Source organism: Ptiloglossa arizonensis, chromosome 1 (assembly GCF_051014685.1).
Source record: "Ptiloglossa arizonensis isolate GNS036 chromosome 1, iyPtiAriz1_principal, whole genome shotgun sequence".
NCBI lineage: Eukaryota > Metazoa > Arthropoda > Insecta > Hymenoptera > Colletidae > Ptiloglossa > Ptiloglossa arizonensis.
Genome location: NC_135048.1, coordinates 17927469 through 17946247, shown reverse-complemented (window position 1 = coordinate 17946247; position 18779 = coordinate 17927469). Strand labels below are relative to the sequence as shown.

Below are 18779 nucleotides of genomic sequence, written 5' to 3'. Positions count from 1 at the left end.
ACAACAACACAATGATGCATTGTCTTTTTTTCTATTTGTGTGACGAGTCCACGACTGTCTGGTCCAATGATCGTAATGACGAGAGTTTGTATTTAACTCAAAGAACTATATTATATGTAACTTTTGTTAAAATTAACATTTAACCGATGTTTATTGCAAGTTGTAATTCTAAAAATTAGATTCTACACTTTTTACACTTTTACATTTTTTTTTTACACAATTCATGATTGGCTCGTACAATGATCATAACAACGAGAATTTATATCGAACTCTAAGAACTATATTAGATGTAACTTTTGTTAAAATTGACATTTAACCGATGTTTCTTGCAAGTTGAAATTCAAAAAATTATATTCTACATTTTTTATAATTTGTTTTGCACAATTCACAATTGTCTCATTCAATGATCGTAACGACGAGAATTTATATCGAATTCTAAGAACTATATTAGTTGTAACTTTTGTTAAAATTTACATTTAACCGATGTTTATTGCAAGTTGAAATTCCAAAAATTATATTCTACACTTTTTACACTTTTACACTTTTTTTACACAGTCCACGACTATCTCGTCTAATGATCGAACGACGAGCTTGTATCGCGAACTCTAAGAACTATATTAGATGTAACTTTTGTTAAAATTTACATTTAACCGATGTTTCTTGCAAGTTGTAATTCAAAAAATTGTATTCTACACTTTTTATATTTTTACACTTTTGCACTTTTACAATTTTACAATTTTACACTTACACTTTTACACTTTTACACTTTTACACTTTTACACTTTTACACTTTTACACTTTTACACTTTTACACTTTTACACTTTTACACTTTTACACTTTTACACTTTTACACTTTTACACTTTTACACTTTTACACTTTCACACTTTTACACTTTCACACTTTTACACAATCCACAACTGTCTCGTCCAGTGATCGTAACGACGAAAATTTGTATCGATCTCTAAGAACATATACAATACATAACTTTCGTTAAAATTGACAATTACATTTAAGCGATGTTTCTCGAGAGTACCAAATCAAAAAATGATATTCTACCCTTTTTTCCTTATTTATATAGCGTACCGTTTCGATGTTTTCATAGATCGATTGCATCCGGGCGTACTCGAAGGCGCAGCCATTTTTCTTTCTTCTCTTCCACTTTTTCTTCTTCTTCTACTTCTACCTCTACTTCTGCTTCTTCTGCTTCAGCTGTTGCTTTCTCGTCTTGTTTGTTCCGACGAATCGACAAATGCCACTGAACGTCGCTCGCGTTTTCCGTTAACGAAGACGCACGAAGAAAAATTGACTCGGAAGACAAATCACCGGAAACTCTCCACCTCTCTCTTTCTCGAGAGAGAGAAATGTCTTTTAGACGGAGCACAGGAGGCGCGCTTACTTCGGTAATGGAGCTTCTCCTCCTTGGAATGCAATAAAATGGATGATAAATTGTAATCGGGAATAAAGGAATCGCGATCGGTGTTTTGTCGGTTGAGTTCTCCTCCAGACGTCCGTACATCTATGTACGGTCTGTCTAACGAGAGCATGGTCGGGATAATTTAATAAACGAGGCGAGAACGTGGCTCGAAATCCACCGTGACGATGGAAAGAACCGCAAAGAACAATATTTATCGCTTTGCAAAAAATCTTTAGATTCTAATTAAAAAAAAAAGAAATTCATATCGCAGAATGCCGAAGAACAGTACGTGGAGAATGACGAATAATTTCATCGAGGTTTTACGCGAGTGAAAAATAGTCAAACATCACTTTCGTTTCAACGCGTTACTCGAGTCTCGAATAATTCCGCGAGGCTAGACAGCACGCCGGAAATGGAAAAATTCATGGAGAATAACATTCATTGTTTTCCAAAAAATCGTTACATTCTAACGGGCCGGGGGAAAAAAAGAAAGAAACAAATAAATGTAGAAAATCACTTTCGTTTCAACATTTAATTCTCTCTCTCTCTCTCTCCCCCCAAACACACACACACTTTGAGGTACAGTTGTTGAACGTGTGAAAAGTTAGAAAATACCTAAAACTAAGAACAGATTAATTAGATATTTAATTATGAAATGGAATATTAACAGTCTCACCGTACAACTTGTATAGAGTTATTTGAATGTTTCATGGTGGGTTGAAAAACATCCCACCGTGCATATCAGGATATTAAATAGGTGGGATACGTCTTAATCTACTATGCCCCGAAGAGTTAAGCTTACATATCAGACACTATTAAAACTATGGAATATGTCTTAACCACTATGCCCCGAAGAGTTAAGCGTGTATATCAGGGTATTAAAAAGGTGAGGTGTATCTTAACCTACTATACCCCGAGAAGTTAGGCGTGCATATCAGGGTATTAAATCGGTGGGACATTTCTTGATCCACTATACCCCGAAGAGTTAGGCGTGCATATCAGGATATTAAATAGGTGGGACATTTCTTAATCCGCTATGCCCCTTAGAGTTAAGCGTGCATATCAGAGTATTAAAACTATGGAATATGTCTTAGCCAACTATGCCCCGAAGAGTTAATCGTGCATATCAGGCACTATTAAAACTATGGAATACGTCTTAAGCTACTATGTCCCGAAGAATGAAGCGTGCGTATGAGGGTGCTAAAAAGGTGGGGCATTTCTTAACCAAATATGCCCAGAAGAGTTAATCGTGCATATCAGGCACTATTAAAACTATGGAATACGTCTTAATCTACCATGTCCCAAAAAATGAAGCGTGCATATCAGGGTGCTAAAAAGGTGGGGCATTTCTTAACCAACTATGCCCCTAAGTGTTGTGCGCGCACCGCTGTGTTCGAGCAGAGTGGGCTTATTTCGCTACGACCAATTAAACCCGCATAAATCCAGATCCCGACTTACGAGCAGTGTACAGTACGTTTGGCAAAGGCGTCATCGCGTTGATCGAATCTCGCGACCGAGAGAACCGACAATGGCCTGGAAGCAGGGGGTCTGATTGACGCGAGCACGAAACGGCAATCGCCAAGCTAATGACGACGGCATCGTCGTCCTCGTCCACGTCCTCGTCGTCGCGTACTCGCTCGAGGAAAATCGATTTCGTCGTTTCGTCCGTTCTCCGTGAATCTCCTATCGTTGTCGGTGGTTTCTTCGTCGAGGGAAAAACACGCTACGATCAGGAAACGAAGTTCGCGATAAGACGAGGTCGTCCCATCCTCGCGATCCAGTCTCGATCGAGTCTCGATCGAGTTCCTCGAGACACGGGTTGACACAAAGCGGCAATTAGAAACGTATTAACTGGTGCCTCTTGGGACACCTCTTGCGCCAAACTGATCTTTCCGAGTTGTCTACACGCATTACCAGACGAGAATTTAGAAAATGCGATCGCGTGGCTTATTCGACGACAAGAGTGCAAGTATATGTGGTAAAAATCCACTAAATGGTATTGAATGATTTTCGTTCGAAAGGGTTCGTTCCAAACGATATCAAAGCGGAGCTAGATTTCACTCTGCTCCTCTTGGACACTTCTTGCGCCAAACTGATCCCTCCGAGTTGTCTACTCGCATTGTGAACAATAGTACCTCGACTCGCGTCTTTTTCCATGTTTACTACAGACGATACATTTTCGAACTGATTTTTTTTTTGATGTCTCATTCGAGGCATTTTTTATGCCAGATACACGATTAACAAAAGTATTTCATGTAAAGTATGAAATAAAAGTATATATTGTGTGAACGTATATATACGATCTTCGTATAGAATGGTCATTCTTCGAGGACGTATATGTACGTTCTTCGTACTTCAACGACCACTTTTCCAGAGCGTATATAATACGTTCTTCGTATATGAATGGTCACTTCCCGACCGACGACTTATAAAGAGACAATACTTTCGATAAACGACTTATAACGAGACAATACTATCCGAACGACGACTTATAACGAGACAATACTATCCGACCGACGACTTATAACGAGACAACACTATCCGAACGACGACTTATAACGAGACAACACTATCCGAACGACGACTTATAACGAGACAATACTATCCGAACGACGACTTATAACGAGACAATACTATCCGAACGACGAATAGTGAACAACGAAGTGAATATTTACGTCGTACACGTGTGATAATATGAAGGATATTGGTTATCGAAACGGTTTATTTTCACGGGGGAAGCTATGAATATTCACTTAATCGTAAGGATTAAGATCTGGTGAAATATTCAACTTCGTAGTACAGATTTGAACGCGGTATACAAATGCAGTTGGTGAACCCACACTTTTAACCGGTTCTGTATACTCGTGAACGTGAGATTTCTCGTAGTCAAATTTTTAGTCAATACACGATCAATAAAATATCAACCAAGGAAAGAAAATAATTATTTCAACGAATGCAACATTTAATGACATATAATAACATTTCCATAGAAGATACTTCAACCATTATACTTTACCTTCGTACATAGATATAATTCGTCATATCTATATACACAAACAAAAAATAACAGAACATTCGCGTTCCCAGTAAAGATTAAAAATTACTTCACAATCATAATACACCTACCCCACTTTCGAGCAGTAGTGAACTACTGTTTATACTTTACAGGGTGAAAGAAACAACATACGCACCGAAACGAGAGAAGCCACTTGCATTCGTTCCTCTCGATCGCGATTCCACGTGTAGAATATTTCTTCCGGTTACGGGAACGAGGTTTTCGATCCGGTTCGGGAGAGCCGCGATTATTTATCGAGGGAGGGAGAGCTCGGTTCCCGAGGTTTACGTTTAAATCAATTTCGACCGCACTGCCGGCCCTCCGGAGCCGCGAAGGAGGGAGAGGAAAGCGCAAATCGTCGAGAGCGCGTTAAGATCGTTGCCCAGGGAGTTCGGGATATAGGTATACACGTATATACAGTTAATAATGTGTTCTGGCTTTCCTCGGTTCGCGTAAATAGCCATTGGAATGTCGGGCGTAGGCGTTCCGGAAGTAGAAGTAACGAGCGGTAGCACGATGCCACGGGGTAACGTCCCTGCGAGCGAGTAAGTGCTCGCTTCGAGATAAACCACCTCCTCGGATCGCTACTCGACTAATTAAGGGAACTAATTAAGAGAGAAACGTATCCCATCCCCAAATTCTCGCCCCGATTCCAACCAGCACGCCTCGTACGAATTAAAAACGTTGCAGCGTTCGATTCGTACACCTGTGTTACGTTATCAACGATTGCGTTTAAATAGCTGAATTAATTTCGATAAAATTGGATATTTATCTTGAAACTTGGTTTCGTTTCTAGGAAAATCGGTCAATGAATTAGTTACGAAGCAATTGGTCAAAAGTGGACTTTTTTGATAATTTGAGTGCTTTTGAAATATGTTATCTAGAATCTTGTTTGGAGCAACTTTTTTCTGTATGTAATTGTTGCTTGGAATTGGATTTCAAGTGTAATGATGAAACAATTGTTCGACAGTGGATCTTCTTGATAATTTGAGTGCTTTTGAAATATGTTATCTAGAATCTTGTTTGGAGCAAGTTTTTTCTGTATATAATTGTTGCTTGGAATTGGATTTCAAGTGTAATAATGAAACAATTGTTCAACAGTGGATCTTCTTGACAATTTGAACGCTTCTAAAATATATTATCAAAAATTTGATTCGGATTATAGAACTTTTTCCTATATATAATTGTTGTTTGAAATTAGTTTTTGAATCTATATAAAAATACATATCACTTACGATCCATTTCACAGCTTGCATTGATCGTTACTTACAAGGGTAATTTACTTAAGTGTAAATTATTGATTTTAACGAAATTTACATACAATATAATTCTTCGAAAAATTATCCATATCTATAGTGTGAAATAAAAAGATTTGTTAACACATTGTTTAAACGAATCGATATTTCGCAAAACTGTTACAAAGCTCAAATTCATTTTTCGAGAGTATGCAATTTTCGTTTAAACAACTTTCTTCTAGATCATTTTCAAAATCGTCGAATCATTTTCGAAATATCGAGGGAAATGTGTTTTTCTCCTCCAGCTTTGAAGACTAATTTTCCACACTAGATTTGGAATTATACTATTATAGTAAATAGAAAAAAATATGTGTCAAAATATTTTTCTAAAAATAACATTTCACAAAAATTTCATTCAAACCGACAATATACACTTAAACAACGTCCCTTGTTATATTATTCCACCGAAAGACGAAAGATCCACGTACAATACAAACCTATAAATTAATAGATTAATCGATTCATTCTCATGGAAATTTTTAATAAAAGACAAATTAGAAAAATGGTAACAAATAACACTCGCCGTGAAAAATATACAAGTAATAAACAATACACAATAAAGTATCGTTATCCATTGTACACGCGACTTCGTACATATTCATTTCGTATACTGCACCAAAGTGCATCGGGTTGAAATGCACTCTCAACGATAAAAAAAAACAAGCACGACGAAAGTTTCGTAACGCGATGTATCGGGTGTGGTCTTTAAGTTAAAACTCCACGTTTTCCATTCTCAAGGGAAAGCAATCATCGATAAGAAGGTCCAGCTTGCATCACGGTTGCACGCCTGCGACTCGTGCTCTCCTAGTGTACACGTTTCCGGTTACGAGCGTTCGAGATACGGCGCAAAGTTCGACCTAGACGGGAAGGAACTTTGGTCGATCGATGTAGCGGCTTCGGCGGTTAATTAATGTTCTCCGGTATTTGCACCGCGAGACGCGGCAGGATCGATAAATTAACGTCATACCGGGTCACGATCCGATTCGAAACCCGACTCGAACCGGGGACAATAATCGTCGACGAACGCTCGTAACGCGCACGATGGATGACTCGAAACACGTGGAGCGTGTCGATACCGTAGATCTTCGTCGATTCCTCGCGGTCGTTTCGCAAAAACCGCGTAATTGCGCGCGGACGAAATTGAAGACGAACGGTACACGTTGTTCTGCTCGAGCGTATTTTACGTGCCCGTATTGCATTCAGAGTGGTTGTAAAAAACGTCTCGAAGAGGCTTCGTGAGCTTATTTTTATTGTTTGTTCTCGAACGGGCATGTACATTATAATTCGCAAATAAAAAATATGAAGGAGAGAGAGAGAGAGAAAGAAAAATCTTCGAAGGACAAACGAGAAGAGATATTTACAATACATTAGTATTGTAATTGTTTATTCTTCAACGGGCCCTTCTTTACACATTGTAATACATAAATAAGAGGAGTGGTCATGTACTTTATAATACGCAAATAAAAGTATAAAAGAGAGAGAAAAAAAGGAGAATCTTTGAAAGACAAACTAGAAGAGATATTTACAATACATTAGTATTATAATTGTTTATTTTTGCAGGGGTGATAACGTTCTTTGCACATTGTAATACACAAATAAAAGGAGCGACAATGTACTTTATAATACGCAAATAAAAAGTATAAAAGAGAGAGAAAAAAGAAAAATCTTTGAAAGACAAACGAGAAGAGACATTTGCAAAGCATTAGTATTATAATTGTTTATTTTTGCAGGGGTGATAACCTTCTTTGTACATTGTAATACATAAATAAGAGGAGTGGTCATGTACTTTATAATACGCAAATAAAAAGAAAAAGAAAAATCTTCGAAAGACAAACGAGAAAAGATATTTACAAAACATTAGTATTATAATTGTTTATTTTTTCAGAGGAGATAACCTTCTTTGTACATAGTAATACACAAATAAAAGAAGCGGTCATGTACTTTATAATACGCAAATAAAAAGAAAAAGAAAAATCTTCGAAAGACAAACGAGAAGAGATATTTACACTACATTAGTACTATAATTGTTTATTCTTCAACGGGCCCTTCTTTGCACATTGTAATGCATAAATAAGAGGAGCGGTCATGTACTTTATAATACGCAAATAAAAAGAAAAAGAAAAATCTTCGAAAGACAAACGAGAAGAGATATTTACAATACATTAGTATTATAATTGTTTATTTTTGAACGGGCCCTTATTTGCACATTGTAACACACAAATAAAAGTAGAGAGAGAGGAAACGTACAACGAAAGTTAATTTTACGTCGAGAGGATCGTTTTGGAACTCGCGTGCGTCGATTAGACAGTTTTCGTTCCTCTCGACGAGCACTATAAGCCATCGAAATCTTAGAACCTTTTTTTCTTTGTTTCGAGCCACCCGGTACACGGAATCTACAAGCGGAAAGCCCTGTTGCAAAGGGAAATAAACCGATTTTAACGAAACTTACATACAATACAATTCTTCGAAAAATAATCGACGCACATTTTTTGTTTTCATCTACTATTATCCATACCTAGGGGATGAAATAAAAAGATTTGTTAACATATCGTTTGAACGAATCGATGATTCGCAAAACTGTTAGGAGACTCGAATTCATTATTCAAAAGTACACAATTTTTGTTCAAACAACTTTCTTCTAAGTCGTTTACAAAATTGTCGAATAATTTTCGAAACATCGAGATAAATGTATTTTTCTCCTCGAGCTTCGAGGGCCAATTTCGCACACTAGATACGGACAATAGCAGATAGAAAAAGATCCAATGAAATATTTTTCTAAGAAGCAAATTACGTGAAAATTTCATTCGAGAAATTTCAAGAGACGTACGACGGTGTTATCAGTACCTACGTCGTCGCGAAGAACGGAAGACACTTGGCGTCCTTTTCGAGAGAAGGTTACACGTCGCGTCAAGTATCGTACGAAAATATCGTAGAAGGAACAAAGAGTTCCTCTCTCGTGTCTCGTTCCATGGTGGAGAACCGTGGTCGCGCTCGCGAATGGAAAAACGAAACGGGAAACGAACGAGAGCGCGATAAAGATGGTAGGTGGTACGTTCGAACGCGTAACGCCTGTTCCAGGGCTCGGAGAGCCGCAAATCGTCACGTAGGTGAAACTCGGGAAACAAAAAGACTCGATTCGAAGGTAACGTTCCAGCGTTGACAAGCTCTCGGTGAAATTCCGACGGGACTTCGGGCGAGCGAGTTGATTCTGGCGAGGACCGTCGCGAAATTATGCCCTTTGAGACGAGACACGAGGGACGAACCGGCACCGGTTTAAGCGGTCGGAATACCTACGAAATTCTCCCCCTCGAACCCCATAAAAACTTTGCTTTCCATTCCAGATCTTGACATCGTCAGACGCTTGCTTGAACGACGCTGGCGGTGGAGGAGGAGGGTGACCGACTATCAGTGAGTATACATACGTAGCTATATACACGGTCCGACGAGACCAGTCGGTAGAGAGAAACAACCGTGGAATTCGACAGGAGTGTTTACGTCTCTGGTCTTGTCGCGTTGAACTCGGTACGTCACTCGGTTCCCATCGTTGACTCGTTCACTTTCTTCTCTGGTATGAAGAAAGACGGAGTTATATCTGCTCCTGGAGTGTAGCTCAAAGAGAGAAAAAATTTAACAGTGCTTAGCACGAAGAAAGTGAACGAATTAGAGTTAGTATATTGCTATGAATAACTTGAAATAGTTCATTTATAATTAGATTTGTGTTTCTATCGTTGTGCCATCGAACGATGCACGCACTGTGTGTGTACTGGGCGCTGTCGGAGATACGACTAGCGAGACGATGCAGGGGCGAGAGGGAACCTCGCTGACTCCGCCCACACCTTTCACTTTTCCCCCACTACCGCCTACTTCGCACTGTCTCGCTTCGTCTTGGCGCGTCCCATTCCCCCTCCTTGTCGAACCATGCGATTGATAGTGGACGAGAATCATTTCGACCGATAATACACCGCGAGTAAGATCAGGGGTGCGTAGAGGCGTGGCTAATCCACTACGACCAATCGTAACCGTGTTCGTTCCACTCGTCGTCTTTCCAGCAATGCACAGTACTCTTGATCGAACGATCTCTTCGGAAAATTAACTTTTCGTACCGATTTTAACGTAAACCGTTTTAACATAACTGTTTTTAACATAAATTGTTTTAACATAACCGTTTTAACATAACCGTTTTAACATAACCATTTTTGACATAACCGTTTTAACATAAACCGTTTTTAACATCAATTTTTCGTACCGTTTTTAACATAAACCGTTTTAACATAACTGTTTTTAACATTAATTTTTCGTACCGTTTGTATAATACAAAGTTTCCAATACTTTTAATTTTCATTTAATACAGTTTCGTTTCTAATTCGAAGTATGGATAATCGATCTCGAGCGTTTTAAAGGAACGAGCATTTCGATTGGAAAAATAAAAATTTTTATTTTTCACTCTATTTTTACAACAACATTGTCGATGGACGGATAAGATTCTCCCGATCGAAACGAGTCCAAACACGGCGCAAATCGAACGAACTTTGTTCCCAAAAAATTTAAATATTACGAGTAACAAAAATAATAGAAATATCTCCGATTTAGGCCGTGTTTGGACTCGTTTCAATCGGGAGAACCTCACCGATCCTTTGACACCGTTGTTACGAATATACAACCCAAACAGTAGAAATTGAATATTGAACCGTATCGTCAATGTTTCAATCTCCCTCGCTCTTCTTATTCACTGTATTCGCAAACTCGTTTAATCCTCGTCAAAATACAAGAACTCGATGAAAATTTCTCCAAAAACTCGCGTAACCTCCTCGAAACCCATCATATCGAGAAACAAAACTCGCGGTGTCACCGTAACAAGAGGAAACTCCATCCGGAACTCGATCGCGCGCAACAACGAGAACCATCGTATTATCCAGACGAAAGAACGTCTTCGTTTCTTGCTGGTTGTCGATCCGTACGAACACGGGTCGAACAGTGGCACCGGTAACGAAGGTTACCAGTCACGTTTCGCTTTTCTTTCATCGTTTTCCATCCTCGTTCCCTTCTTAAATACCGTGTTCACGGCGCGACCGGATTTAACGACTCTCCGCGTTGCCATCCACGCGAAAGTGGAGCGGAACGGTTCTCGAACGGAGCAAAAACTACACGTTGCATTATATCGAATTATATTCACGAATTACGTATTTTCTCACTTAACGACCAGACATACATCTCCCCCCAAAAAACACTGTTTTCTCTTCTTTTCGCGAGCAGTTCTTTCATCGACCACGACTCTTCGAACTCGTCGTTCGAATCGATCGATCGTTCGAAAGAAGCGGTCGGCCGTGTATTTTGACGGTGGTCGAGAAAAGGTTCGAGGTGGAGGTTCAGGATGCTTTGTTCTCGACGAGTCGCGGGAGATTTCGACCGACGGAGCTGAAATAGCCAAGACGAACTTGTAATTTCATCAGAATCCGTTTTATTCGGCCAACCCTCCCGTAGTTCGTTTTCCCTCGAGGAGGACGCGGCCAGGGATCCTTCCACGCGAACCAGATGGTTCCTGGTAACACTGGATGGAACGGGACGTCCGTTCGATTTTCCATTACACTCGCAACCGGCCATTCGTCTCCACGAGTTTTCCTTAGGCACGCCGGGGACGGTCCATCGGCCCATAATGCGGCTTCGATTTTTCTCATTCGAGGGGATTTTTCCTCGTAGAGAGGAGTCGCTGCCTTTTTACTCGGGACGGAGCGATAAATTATTCAAAAAACGTAGTGCCATGTACGGTTACCCAACTCGTCGGTAATATCTAACCGTTATTTATAACCTGGTCCGGTGCTCGTTCCCTCGAAATACTGGGTTGGTACGATACTCTCTGTATGGAACTGTACGAACGGAGGAGTAGCGGAAAGTTTGTTTGTAATTAGAGGGAAAAATAACGTGTACGAATTGAAGATTTTTTTTAAGACGAATCAAGTCGATCGAGAAGTTACAAGATGTTTTGGAGAATTTTTTAGAACTTTTTAGATGAATTTTGGAGAATTTTTTACGAACTGAGTCGATCGAGTTGTTCTCCACGATTGCATTTGTAGGTTGGAAATAAGAAAAAAATGACGTAGGAATTTAAGATTTTTTTTTTTAAGACGAATCAAGTCGATCGAGAAGTTCCAGGATGTTGTCAGTAACGATAAAGGAGGTGACGTACGAATTTTTGAGAATTTTTTACGAACTGAGTCGATCGAGTTATTCTCCACGATTGTATTTGTAGGTTGGAAATAAGAAAAAAATGACGTACGAATTTAAGATTTTTTTCTTTTTTTTTGAGACGAATCAAGTCGATTGAGAAGTTCCGGGAAGTTGTACGTAACTGGTAATAAAAAAATGACGTACGAATTTGTTAGACATTTTCACTAATAAAGTTGATCGGAGAGTTTTCCATGATTGTATTTGTAGACTGGTAATAACACAAAAATGATATACGAATTTAAGATTTTTTTTTTTTTAAGAAGAACCAAGTCGATTGAAAAGTTCCAGGAAGTTGTCTCTAACTAGTAATAATAAAAAATGACGCACGAACTTTTCAAATTTATTTCACAAATTAAGTCGATCTCCACGAATTCATCTATAACTGGCAAAAAAAAAGAAAAGAAAATTACATACGAATTTTAAATATTTATTTACTAACTATACCGAACGAGAACTATTACAGGACTTCATTTCAAATTAGCGAAAACAATTAACATCGAATTCAATATTCGTAGTATCCTAGAATTGTAGAATCTTTCTCGTTTAATTTCGTTAATCGTCGAAATGATCGAATCGTCCTTGTATTTTATAATTCTTTTTTACAATCTCCGATTCGAAAAACGCCCTAAGTCAAATTTTCTTACGAGCTTGGTAAAATCGTCGCTGAAATCCTTCGAACGATTCCGTTGAACTTTCAGTGAACCTCATCCTTTGACACTGTTGTTACAATTATACAACGCAAACCGTAGAAATAGAAATTTTCGTAACCGTACGATTCATCATTCATGGAACCGTATCGTCGATACTGTTTCGATCTCCCTCCTCAAGACCTTCGGTTAACTCTGTTACGAGTCGATCGATCGAGATCGATGGTAAACCGCGAACTCGAGAGCGATCGATCGTTACCAGGGAGTTTAGAGAATTAATTAGACCGTGGTGGTTAGAATCTTAGTTGCTCGTAGTTGCTCGAGGGATCCTTCTCCCGGAGTTAATCCTAGCCGTGGACCTCTAACATGGTCGGTTACCGTGATATCAACAATTAGCTCGGCCCGAACGCGACCCTTTTCCCGTGCTTTCGTTGGCGATTGTACAGCTGGTCCGCCGACAGGACGAAAGGGCTTTTCTTAAGAACCTTTCAAACGCGCCGCGACTTTTTAAGCCTTTCATATTCGCGAAAAGAAAAATCCGTCTACTCGAGCCACCGACTTGAAAACGAGCTTTCTCCTCCTACCACCGGTTCTTCCACTTTGCTCTCCTGTCGCGACCGAAACGGTGATTTTTCATCGTCGAGTGGCCAAAGAAATTCTTGCGTTACCTGGCCAGAGTCGAAATTCGTTCTTAAAGCTCCGACCCGAGGAAAAGAAAAAGGCTCTCTCTCACTCGAGTCTGTCTTTGGTTGCACGCAACACCCGCGATCGTTCGCACTTTAATCCTTTGCACTCGATGGGTTTTTGCTACCTAAAACTGGCGCCTCGATGAAATCTTTTCAATCGGAAAAATGAATACGCAATGGAACATTTTTGTTCCAATACTTGACGTACGTGTGTTTACATCTTAAAAGAGTGTGATACGTGATTTCCAATTTCAATTTCAAGTCACGAAATTTTCCCGAATTGGAAGAAGTACACTAGATTGTGTGGTGACCGAGGATCTCCTCTCGAGTTCAAAGGGTTAAATCTTTGGGGTGCGGTTGGTTAAGAATTGGCCCATTTATAATCGACCAAGGTGTCTAATAAAGGCACGAGTTTCGTGAAAAGTCTTCGTAAGACTTCGACGAAGTTCCAATAACTGATCTCTGACACGCTTTGTTTAATTTCGAACGACAAATGATTATTTGAGTGATTCTCTCGCACGATAAGAAGGTAGCGAAACATTTCCTGGAAGTACCTGATATAGGAGAGAAAATAGAAAAAATTCGAGAAAAAGTATCTTTGTTTGTGAATGTTATTCTGTATTAATCGACGACTTGTAACGAGACAATATCCGACCGACGACTTGTAACGAGATAATACTCCGATCGACGACTTATAACGAGACAATACTCCCGATCGACGACTTATAATGAGACAATACTATCCGAACGACGACTTATAACGAGACAATACTATCCAAACGACGACTTATTACGAGACAATACTATCCGAACGACGACTTATAAGGAGACAATACTCCCGACCGACGACTTATAACGAGACAATACTTCCGACCAACGACATATAATGAGACAATACTATCCGAACGACGACACTAAGCTACGGAATGCTACGAAGTAAGTAGAAGTCGTTTCTCGCTCTTGAAATTTCACAATGATATCTATTATATTTGGTAATATCGTTTTACTTTATAAAATATGAAACTTTATAATCGTAATTTATTTTTTTGTATATTATATTATAACGCTCGTATAATATTTTTTAATACAATATAACGAAATTACTGAAGTATTTAAAGTCGAAGGCAATATTAATAATCAAGTTTGGTACGATAAAGTTCAAAGCATGGAACCACGAATGAGTCAACATCACATTGTGATTAACATTGTGTCAACATCACATGTCACGATTAACCAAAGTATTTCATGTAAAGTATGAAATGAAAGTATACATTGTGCGAACGTATATATCCGCTCTTCGTCTATGAATGGTAATTCTTCGAGGACGTATATATACGCTCTTCGTACCTCAACGACCACTTTTCCAGAGCGTATATATACGCTCTTACTATATGAATAGTCATTCTTCGAGGACGTATATATACGCTCTTCGTATATAAATTCTTCGAGGGCGTATATATTTCGATAATTGTAACAATATTGGAAAATTATAATTTTAAAAAGTTAAACAAGAAAAAAGGCAAATTAATTTACAAGCACCATTAGCTGTCTATTTCGATAATTGTCCATGAATATTGTACATAAAGGCATCATTAACAATCGAGTAACTTTAAAAGAAAAGTTCAAAACGAGTCGAATCGACCCTTTGGTAACTCCACTGTTAACAAACATTCACCTTTGTTATTATCCGAGTGATCATGTGCAATTACCATCCACGATAATGTATATTCGACTGCTTGTGGATTCTGTCGACATCATTGTTACTCCGATAGATTTCTATTTTACCAAACTGGTAAAATCAGTCACTGGAAAGTGACTGAAAAATTCGTCGTTTAATCCCAGAACATTTGTCACGTGTATCACACGCTTCGCAAATCTCTCTCTCTCTCTCTCTCTCTCTCTCTCTCTCTCTCTCAGTTCAAGATTCTCGACAACGAGAGAGACAGTATACTCGCTGATCGTGCGACTATGTGTTCCGTGGGGTTATCACATGGACGATGAACGATTCGATGTCTCGAAGCTCCAGTTCGAGAATCCCTTCTAAATACGAAACCAACAGGTTTTAATCCGTAAACAACGCGATGTCCGTGCGGACGCTCGTTGCGAACACGGTTATTGGATTTCAGTAAGGTCAATGTCGCGGAGAAACAGCGTACACCGTAACAACGCGTTACGTGCACGCGAGCAGTGTGGAATTGATTCGTCGACGAGATGCGAGCCACCGGGAGCGATTTTGCCAACGTTCGATGAGTTCTCGAGGTGTATCGAACGATCGACGCGTACTACGGTGATACAACGTGTAACGGTGCGAGGATCGAACGTACGACAGAAGAAACGAGAGATAAAATATAAATGGTGCACGATTGGACTGGTGGACGTATAGAGAAGATCGCAAAGGAAAGAACGAGAGCGGTGATTTTCAGGGTAAAAATAAATCGGGAGGAAAAGAATGGGAATTATTCTTTAATGAAATTAACGAATCGATTCGGTGTCTCTGACAATGTTTGCGAGTAGAAATAGAGAAATCGACTATTGTTATACTTTAAGTGCACACGAACTCGACGGAACTTGATTTTTTTGAATAGGAAACCAGAGGACGAAGAAATCGTATTTGTTTGTTTTTTGATTTATTTTTACCCTTCGAATCAGCTGTCATGATTTTGAGTACTGGATAGAGTCACCTCTTAAAGTGTACGACTTCAAGTGTATGTTTGTTTCTTTCTTCAGTCATTGTGAATAGGTCTGTGATCGATCATTTTCTCGTTTCGGTCTCGCACGAATCGTAAATCGCAAAGTATAGTGTACTCGAGGTCTTTTGTACGAGTTATCGTTTTCATAGATTATTTTATGTATTATTATTCTCTCGCTGTATGCACGTGTATTCATTGAATATCAACCTCTAGAGTTTCTAATATGTATTTACTTAAAGTAAAAACCGTAACATAACCCAACAATGGTGTCTCGAATGAATGAGATCGGTTTCTGTTAGATGATTCTCTAGATAAATGATTTTATCTATAAATACAGACACGTGTATCTATTAAGTATCATCAACCTCCACAGTTTCTAATATACATTTATTTAAAGTAAAAACCGTAACGCAACCAAACAATGATATCACAGACGAAAGAAAGATCGGTTCCCATTAGAAGATTCCCTACATAAATTATTTCACTTATAAATACTATCTTTCTGCAGACACGTGTATCCATTGAGTATCATCAACCTCCACAATTTCTAATACACATTCATTTAAAGTAAAAACCGCAACACAACCGAACGTCGGTATCACGTACGAAAAACAGAGATCTGGTCTCCTACTATTTTCGATCGATAACAACCGGAGAGGGACGGTAAACGTTTCCGCGTTGCATCGAGCGCAAAGGGGAGCGATTAAGGAACAAGAGCAGGAAAAGTTAATTTAGCCGTAATAATCGAAGGAACGATTCGAGTCGTTGGACGTCGACTCTGAGACGGTACGGAATAATATCGAGATTTTACAACCGATTAAGAAAGGACTATGGCTCCGAACGAGAAGGAAAGAGGGACGCGAAGAATCCCCCGCTAATGACTCCGTCGCTGCGAGGTTGTTTGTAGGTTAGGTAGCTTTTATCTCGGAAAGTAATACCGCTCGCTCGGCGTTTTTATCCTTTTTCATTATTTTTCCTTTGTCGTGGTAAACCGCTTCCTCGACGCTCGGATGGTGCACCAGTCTAATGGAACGGATCGATGCTCGAACGATTAGGCAAACCCTCCCCCTCCACCCACCTCCTCACCAGCCACGACTTTGTGCATACGCGGTTGCTTCCTCGAAACGTGCGCATGTCCTCGAATCGTTTTAATCGTCCCGATTAACCGACTCCCTTCGTTTCGCGTCGCTTTCCAAGCGCAACCGGTGAAGAATATCCTCGGTTCGATGTCACGAAACGACTACGAGACTTTTTTCGAGGCGTTGGTTTCTAGTAGCAAAGAAGCATCGAGTGCGAAGAGTTAAGTTGCCAATGCAACTCGGTGAACCTCTCTATGTACGCCATTGCATGCAGCTCGAGAGGAGACCCTCGGTCACCGCCTAATTCAGTGTACTATTTCCGATCCGGGAAAACTTCGTGGTTTTGAATTCAAATTTGAATTTAAATATTACGTTTTCGTAGAGTATAAACGTACGTATGCAAAGTATATAAAAATGTTCGATTTCAGATGAATTTTACGACTTAAAGAATTTTTTCAAGGCGTTAGTTTCTAGAAGCAAAGGAGCATCGAGTGCGAAGAGTCGAGTTGCCAATGCAACTCGGAGAACCTCTCTATGTACGCCATTGCATGCAGCTCGAGAGGAGACCCTCAGTCACCGCCTAATTCAGTGTACTATTTCCGATCCGGGAAAACTTCGTGGTTTTGAATTCAAATTGGAATTTAAATATTACGTTTTCGTAGAGTATAAACGTACATATGCAAAGTATATAAAAATGTTCGATTTCAGATGAATTTTACGACTTGAAGAATTTTTTCAAGGCGTTAGTTTCTAGAAGCAAAGGAGCATCGAGTGCGAAGAGTCGAGTTGCCAATGCAACTCGGTGAACCTCTCTGTGTACGCTATTGCGTGCAGCTCGAGATGGTCGTTGCGATCGGAGGAAACGAATGGTTGAATATTCTCGAGATCGGCGAAAATTCCCAGGGAACGACTGTTAAAAATTCTCGCGAACGGTTAAAGTGAACTTGACGACTACGAGACTTTTTATCGGCGTGCAACGATTCGTTGTATCATCGATGGAACCGATGGATCCCGAGGGTGTCGTCCTTTAACGGGGTACATGTATCTGTAGCGCTGGAAGAATGTACCGTTTCGAGGGAAACTATTCCGTGAATTGATTTCGTTTTTGATTCGTCGGAAGGAGAATTGTGAATTATTTTTTTAAATATTTTGCTTTTATATTGTATAATACGTAAACAAATATGGCCGACGAATTAATAGTTGTAAGTACATTGTTTGTCCACTATTCGAGTTCATCGAGTTTGTAACGATCCGATTTGAAGGTGAATGGAATTTTTACTAAATTTAATGGTATTGGTTGCGACACGAGGGAGGTTGGTTTAAAAATTTCAAAATTGCAAGAAAATTATGCTTCTTAAATAAGGAAGAGATATTTTATCTAAATGTTTGCTCCTTTGTTGGTGAATGAAAACAGGGAACGATCAATTTCGTGAGAAAATATTGAAAATTGACAGAGTTATCGTGGAGGGTGTAGAAAGTGAATGTAGAAAGAACAAAAAGTGTTTAAAATTGATCGTTTTAAGAGCTTCTAACGTCAACTTACGTTCGACTACTTATTCCTGAGTCGTAACTCGTACCTTTCTGTGCTTCGTACTCCCTTGAGAAAGGGAAGTACCCTCGTAAGGGAGCGTGTATCCCCTTAACGCGATCTGTTCGCTAGATCTTTCTTTGATACTTCGTTTCTTC

The 18779-nt window shown here is 39.4% G+C and overlaps 1 protein-coding gene across 4 annotated transcripts in view; it reads left to right on the top strand.

Moving 5' to 3' along the window:
* Window positions 1-9106: 9106 nt before the first annotated feature.
* The window catches only part of Tinc (transmembrane protein tincar), a 48760-nt gene continuing 39087 nt past the window's right edge, over window positions 9107-18779 (top strand). For all 4 annotated transcript variants that reach the window (XM_076323707.1, XM_076323690.1, XM_076323700.1 and 1 more), the window contains exon 1: window positions 9107-9174. The gene's annotated coding sequence lies outside the window, so the exon portion shown is untranslated. The remainder of the gene's footprint in view (window positions 9175-18779) is intronic.